Source organism: Parus major, chromosome 1A (genome assembly GCF_001522545.3).
Source record: "Parus major isolate Abel chromosome 1A, Parus_major1.1, whole genome shotgun sequence".
NCBI lineage: Eukaryota > Metazoa > Chordata > Aves > Passeriformes > Paridae > Parus > Parus major.
In genome coordinates, this window is record NC_031773.1 from 23,612,825 (window position 1) to 23,620,958 (window position 8,134).

Below are 8,134 nucleotides of genomic sequence, written 5' to 3' on the forward strand. Positions count from 1 at the left end.
GAATAGAATAGAATAGAATAGAATAGAATAGAATAGAATAGAATAGAATAGAATAGAATAGAATAGAATAGAATAGAATAGAATAGAACAGTTTAGGATGGAAAGGACCTTAGAGAACATCAAGTCTTCTGTTAACCTAACACTGCCAAGTCCACCACAAAACCCTGTGCCTAAGTACGACATTTACACCTTTTCTAGATACCTGCAGGAATGGTGACTTTGCCACTTCCCTGTGCAGTGTTTTCCAGTGCATGACAACACTTTCTGCTAAGAAATTTGTCCTGATACCAAATCTAAATCTTCCCTGGGGCAACTTGAGGCCATTTACTCTTTTATGCTTGAAAGCTGTAACTTTGTCAAAGACACGAGGCAGAGACCTCGATCAATTAGAAATGAGCAACATTGCCACAAAGAAATTAAGATTTCCACATTAAAAATGCATATAAATAAATAAATAATCATTGAGTAGGACTAGGGATACTGATTTAGCTGTGTGTTTGGGGCTGACCATTGCTGGATGCTGTGTAAATTCATACTACTACAGATCCAGTAGGAAGCTGGTAGGAAGGTGAGGACTAGTCAGAGACCAGTAAACATTAAAGTATAAAAAAAGATATAAATTACCATGAAATATTTTGGGAGCATTATCTGTTTTACTAGTGTAAAACAGAATTTAGAGGCAACCTGCAGAAACACCTCTCAACAGCTAAGAGATACCAAAACACTGAGAACACGCTCTCCAATATACACAGCAAAGCAATATCTCAGACAGTGATTGGAAGCTGATCTCAGGCACCTGAGCAATGAGTAATTACTTAAGACCAATGATTTACTGCATATACTGGGAAAAACTCTGTGTAAGAGTCTGCCAGTTGGCCACTTTGAAGTCCCCACTCTAGTACTATTTTCTCAATGAGTGGTTGGGAAGAATAATATTGTTGCAGTGACCTGGGGCATTCAGGAAGCTTGAAGATAAGCTTCTCACAAACATTTCTGCCTGTAAATGGCTGTATTTTTTTTGGAAATAATTTTTTTAGGCTGCTGGGACTGAATTTTCATACTTTCTCTTTTGAAATCTTTCTGCGGGAAAATTTTGTATTTAAAGACGGAACAGGTCCAGTCCAGACATTGCTAGGAGGGAAGTCATGGCTTTTTAAAAGTACTATGAAAGTCACAAATACCTTTAATGTCCTGTGCTTGTATCTCCCATCTAGGGAGTTTAATTTGCCCAGTGTCTGCTACATTGGCATCTTTCCAGCTTCATTTTTAGATGTGCTCTCTTGATTGCAGCAATGTGATTGCATCAACTCCCGCACTTCATACAATAATGCAAACCCTTTCTTAAACTGATACAGTTTTTTTGGTGGATAGGCACATAATTTGAAGGATTAGGAGACACTATGAGAGGGAGAACAGCGGTGTCTTACTACTCCTGCAAAAAATATATCATTTAAAAGCCCAAAAATGCACTCTGGGCCCAAGGAGAACCATTTCAGATTGGTGTATATATCCCATCTGCCTCCATAGGCTCTCTAATACCATTATAGGGCTTTGCTCCAGGCCACAACTGCTGTGTAAATGACATGGTAGCAGCGCACAGAAGCACAAGAATACTTAAGCTAGAATAGATCAGCTGTCCATAAAGCTCAATAATCTGTTTCAGAATACCTTCACTGGGCTTTTACCTATCTATGAAACAAGTGTCTGCATCTGAACTAGATGCTTTAGCAATTTTTGTAGCCAGTGGGGCAAGTGGACCCATTTAAGATCCAATTTATCTGGCTTATTTTAAGTATGTACTTTGAAGTAAGATGGATTGCACCCTCAAAGTGATATTTTTCTCCCTGTTGACTGAAAAATAAGTCTAGATAATTAGCTTGGATGTAAGTATCTGCATTTTGTCATAAACAGAGTCAAATAAATTCTACCTCTATGTTATTTGCTTCAGAGAAAGTATAGAATTCTCAAAACTTCTTGATTCCATTTTGAATTAGCTTATGAGATGATGCTTGAGGGTTAAAATTTAATTTTATGTTAAATTACCACAAGTAAAGTAATTGAAATTGTTATGTTTTAAGTCTTCCTAGACTTTCTGCTGAAGCAGTTTGTAGCAGCAGGGCTGTCTGTGTCTGCAGATTGTTTCATGGCAGTCACTTAAAATACGTTACTTTTTAGTTCTATGCACTATAATATTTTTATTTTTAAAAATAATACTTACATTTATGAATATTAAGAAAATACTTAGATTTTATATCAGTATTTCTACCATGAGAACAAGTATATAGAAAAGAGGAAGGGTTGAAAATTATGTGAAGGGGTTCATAAATAAGAGGGAAAAGGGAATTGGGAGAAAGAGCAAAATGCATTTTGGAAGATCTAGAAAGAGGAGGAGCAGAATAGAGACTGAAAGAGATGAGTAAGTGGGAAATAAATACAGAGATCTGTGTAAGATCCTCAGGCTCACTCATTATTTTGTAGACTTTCATAACATATCTTCTTTTTTTTCTCTTTTCAAACTTCACAGACTTCATCTTTTTAACCTTACAGTGTCTAAAGTCCACAGTTTCTATTCTTTCTTCCATATACCTCATAATTTTTTTTGGTTTTTTAGACATTTTTATTTTTGCTATGTCTATTCTTGAACACACCTCTGCACATCTGAGCACAGCTATTAACCCACTTTTGTGTGATGATTCCTGTGGTATGGAAATCACTGATGTCACTGCGACTCAAAGAGTAAGTTCAGCAAGTCCATTGCCTTCAGTAGCAGAAGAGAGCATTAGAGCTGAATCAAAATTTGATTTTTGTTTCAGAATTAGAATTACAGGTAAGAATCTTTTAAAGTCTTGAAACAGTCTACTGTACAGGTGGTTCTTTTTAAAGTCTGATGGGATTCTTGATATGAGGGAGGAAAAGTGTGGAAGACAGATGTAAGAAGGGAGCTAGTCATGGCTTAATCACAGGATGTCCTGATTTCTTCCCATGTATTTATTCTCAGCTCAGAACCCTGAACAGTAGTGAGCTGTCTATCCACTCTTGTACATTTAACTATGCCTGGGACACGTCCAGGCAGTCCTACTGTTAGGACAGTCCCTGGCACAGTTTTAGCCTATGCCTATGAATGCTGCCCCTCAGTGAGGCTTGAAAGTTACAGGGTCCTGGGACAGTTCATAATCAACATTTTTCAAACAGCTGAATTCTTCTGGTTGTCAGCAGCTTCAATGACAAAAACATGAACTCTTCCATGACTTCCGGGCTCAGCGTCCACCACCATTCCTACCTTTATCAATTTTATGAATAAAATTATAGCTTGAGAGGGTCCTGTAAAACTTTCCCTTTGAAAACCATGTGCTGCTTAATATGTATTTCAAAATGGGTGGTGCAAATAGGGGAGGAACCCACATGCAAGAGATAAGCTTTTTTTTTTCATGAAGAGTATGAACAGAATTAACAAAGATTTTACAATTGTAAAGTAAAGAATATTGCTGCAAATGCTGCTGCCGCTACCTTGAGGCTGTTCAGGCTTTTCCAGTGTTAATGAAAAGAGACTCAGTTTCTTGTCACCTGCAGCAAAGAGAAGCTCCACAATCTTGCAAAGAAGATCAGCATTTTTTGAAATGCTGGCCCAGGATTAAAAGCATAACAGGATTCCCAGCTTCCTACTGACTTCAGTGGAAAGGTGAGGACCATGATGGGAGTTACGATTCCAATATAAATCTACACTTGACTTGACAGTCATACTATTCCTGAACTGACAAATGGCAGCCAAGGAAGAAGTAGTCAAGCTGAAGGGTCACTAGGGAAAAAAGGAGCTTTGAGGGAGCAGTGCTAGTCTCGATGACAAGGGCTATAGTAATTGAATTTTGAAGAGACCTGACTGTTGAGATATTAAGTATTATGCACTACATTAGTAATTACATAACAGAAAATATTAATGATTCTTATACAAGTGTTTGTTAAACCAGTAATTCAGATTTAATGAATAACCAATGGTCTTTTTTATAAGAGGGAATCCCATGCTTAATTTCTGAGATTAATCTTATTTAAAGCAAAAATTCTCTCTCTGAATAGCTGGTAGTATTCAGTTTAAATTAGCATCTGCTGAAGTGAGCAGTTGAGCTTCATCTGACATTTATTAGGACAAATGCATAAAGGCTGTGCTGTGGCAATACCATTTAATTGTCAAGGCAATTAGTTGCCACTTTGGATATCAGAATTGTCACTGAGTTAAAAAATAAGGGAAGAAGACATGGCAGAAATAGTTTCCTTTTTAACTGGAAATTGTGTCTGAATTTTATATTAGTCGTAGGAGTGAGAATCTGATGACATGGCTCAGACCCGGACATAAGAGGGAAAAAGTTATAATTTTAAAAATGGTTGATCTACTTTTGACTTTAAACTAACACTGAATTTTATAAAAAATTATGTAAATCACTGGATATTAAGCTAAAATTCCCTGTAATGTTTATGGTTCCCTTACCTCCCTAGAAAAATCAGGATTATTTGTTTTTTATTCAACATATAAAAAAATCCCTCATGCACTATTCTGTGAGTCCTCATTTGTTTTTAAACATGTAGATCTTAAGCAAATCATATGTGCATGACTCCTGCCTTTTACTATAAGAGTTTTCTTAGTTTTAAAATTATTCTTATAGTTATTTTCTTTCAATATACATGTAAACTGACTACTGGCTGCATAAGAGAGTCCTCTTCAGCTGTGTTCATTATTGTACTTTTTGTTCTCAGATGTTTTCTAGAGAAATTTTAAGTCAGTTTTGTATATCTGCCATGTAACATTAACAGAGTAAAGCCAGAAAAGTGCAGTGTAGAATGGGAGTTTATTTTGCTCAAGGCTGTGATCAAAAGTGCAGTGTCTGAAGTCTATTCTCTGGCAGCTTGTACAATGGCTGGCCTTTGGATTAATATAGGAATGCAAAGCTACAAGTCCTTAATCTTCATAAAGAATGACAACCATCTCTAAATGGCTAGAGCCTATACACTCATCCCATCCTTCTCTGATCCTCATCAAAGTGCAATTTATTTGTTTCAATTGTGTCCAGATCAACTTCTACAGTCCATATTTTTAATATTTTGGCCGTTTCTGTATCTGGACAGATCAGAAAATGTTATTAGGTGATTCTCTGCTTTATCAAGGGGAAATTAGGCAAATTTTAAATCAAACTCTAGAAATAATTTAATGAGATTTTTATTTTGGCTATGCTGGAGACCTCTGGGGTATGTTGTGATCCATCTGTGTAAAGGGAGAATTTTGCTTATCTCAGCTGCCATTTACTAGCTCTGCAACAGTGGCAATGCATCTCATACATTCTTTCAAGATTAATTCCAACCATCTCTCAAAGTTCACTATGTATTTACCATGAGGCAGATGATCCTGTCTCTTTTCTGAGCAGCACCAAACAAGATGAGGTTAGATAATAGCTGTATTATACTATAACTGAATTGGCTTCCATACATTATTTCTTTCTGAGAAAAGGTCTAGGACTTGTGGAGACCAGTGCTTCAAAACTTGGGCAAGTAATATTTTTTTCAGAGGAAGAACATTAAAAGTTTGAGCTACAAATAGAAGATTGAATCCTTAAAATGTATAGATCATTTGGTTTTGGGTTAATTTCTTTTGTTGGAGTGAGAGGCAAACATATTGAAATGCATGGAAGCTCCAGATAGCCTTTACAGGTAGTTGAAATCAAACTGAAGTATGATTGCAATAGTGTCAAGATGTTGTGATTTGTCTGTGACTTCCTGCAAGTCCAGCAAAACAAGAGAGGCTGACACCAATAGGATTTAAAGAGATCTCACACTTTTCCCATCATGGTGTTTCTGCTCTTTTTATTGCCATCCTTCTTCTAAACACTTGATCTCTGTTGTGATCTTGACTACACTGTCTTTCCTCATAATGATTGCTGCTATATTCACTCCCAAGAAATTTTCTTCTTAGCGAACTTAAATATAGATCAATCTTCCTTGTTGATCAACTTTACCCAGGAAGGTAATACTCTTCTTTTTTTGTGATCAGTCATTATACTAGGGCCAGACTTTAGAAAAATGCAGCAACTGATCCTCATTTAAAATCTCTGTAGCATCTCCCTGTACTATTTTGAAAAGGAGCTTTTAGTCATTCTCTGGTATTTCCTGAAGTTCATTTTCCAGAAATGAAGAACATGGTTATTGTCAACAGAAACCTGTGGTTAACCTTGGTCTTGATTTCTCCACTAGTTGGAAAAAAATAAAAAACTGAAGTTGTCACTTCCATCTGTCCTGACTCACAGCTGATTCTCTATTGGCTTACTTACACTTCAAATGTTCTGCTGGATGAGCTTTGATCAGTAAAACATCATTCAATATTTCATATTTTCCTCTGAGAAAACAATATAAACAGCTCTTTATAACTGACATTAGCATTTTTTGATTTGACAGGGAATTTTAGGATATTACAATTTTTATTTTCAGAAGTCAAATATACACCTAAAAACAGAGTTATCAGTTTGGGCCATTGTATCATGTATGATATAGAGGTAGTTATTCAAAATGCAAGGAAAATGAAGACAATCATTGCCCATCAAATACAAATACAAAATAAACCACAAACAACTCGACATGAATAAAGAACCACAAGAATTATCTTCCACAAATTCAGTTGCCTGTTCACTTCTGTAGCATGGAACCACTTTTGTCCACCTAACGTTTTTCACCTAATATTTTATTCTCTCTCAGGAGCCAGCTATTTGAATGCAATAATTTGAATCTGTGAGGTTGCTTAAAACTCACAAAGCTGCTAACTATAGAAATTGGTAATGAAGAAAAGTGTAATAAACAGAAGTAGCTTTGGTGCTCTACAAAGGAGAAAACCTGTTGCTAATGGCAGCAACTCTCTAGTGTCCATAAACACAAGGAAGAAAAAGTACTGTTATTCTACAGCCATGATAGTTTTCAAAGCAATGCTACGTCCAGAGGTTGTCAAGAGAGCAGAAAAAAACACAATAACCCCCACATCTCTAACATTCCACATTCCACTTATTACACCCAAGGCTGCATATTTATTTTGAGATTAATTTGGTACATGTAGTGTACATTTGCCAAGATTTTTTTTTTTTTTGCTATTTAAATCTTCAATTCCAAAGCTATGTATTAATCCTATTACTGCTAATTGAGAGAAGTCTGCAGTCTTTTTGAGTTAGGTGAAGTTCAAGTTGTAATTGGTATCAAAGAAAGACACAGTGCAAGAACTGAATATTAATATTTAACTCTTGCCATTTTATTATTTCCACTTGAAAATCACAGCAGTGGTTAAAAGACCTTTTTATGAGTTCATGAGGGTAGTGAATTGGAGACTATGGGATGAGATTTTTTCATTCATGCAGCAAGATTGACAAAAATTGCTTTGTAAGAAATGTAAATGAAATATTATACTGGGGCCCAGTAGTACTGGTTATAGCCACAGGTTTCTGAGTATTCCCATTACGAAATTTTCCTTGTAGGTTAAGTACCTGCACTGTAAAATTTTGCTCAAGGCTAATACAGCATACAAGATTCTAACCCAGGAGCTATTTTGCTCCAAATCTTCCATTTAGCCTTTCGCAGTTCACTGTAGTTTTAGATGATGTTTTGAATTTGGGTACTTTTTAAATGACTGTGCTTTTAAAGCAAAACATCTCATAAGATATGCACACAATGGTGGATTAATTGCTTATGATGGAAAATAAAGACAAAAACCACCCAGGACAAAGGTGATCCCTTTGATATCAGATCCCTGATCAAGTACATTTATTTGTACATTAATTTGTACATTCATTCAAAGACACAAATGGTGAATTTTTTCAAAGGTCAAAGAAATGAAAAGAAAAATGGCCACTGACTTGTTAGCAGTTAATGAAGAATTTCTCCAAGTTTTGTCTATTTTTCTGCGTTTTATGCATTGGGAATTACAGGCTCTGCCTTTGACCATACTTATAGAGCATGTTCACTATTATACCCTTGGGACTGCTATAATCAGTCATTTGAGATCAAGCTGGATGAAAACCAGAATGCAGGAATCATTTTAGAACTTTATCTTGTTGAAATATCACAAAAATAACAGGGGAAAAAAGGGTGCTTGAGAGGAGAAAAAATGATCAGA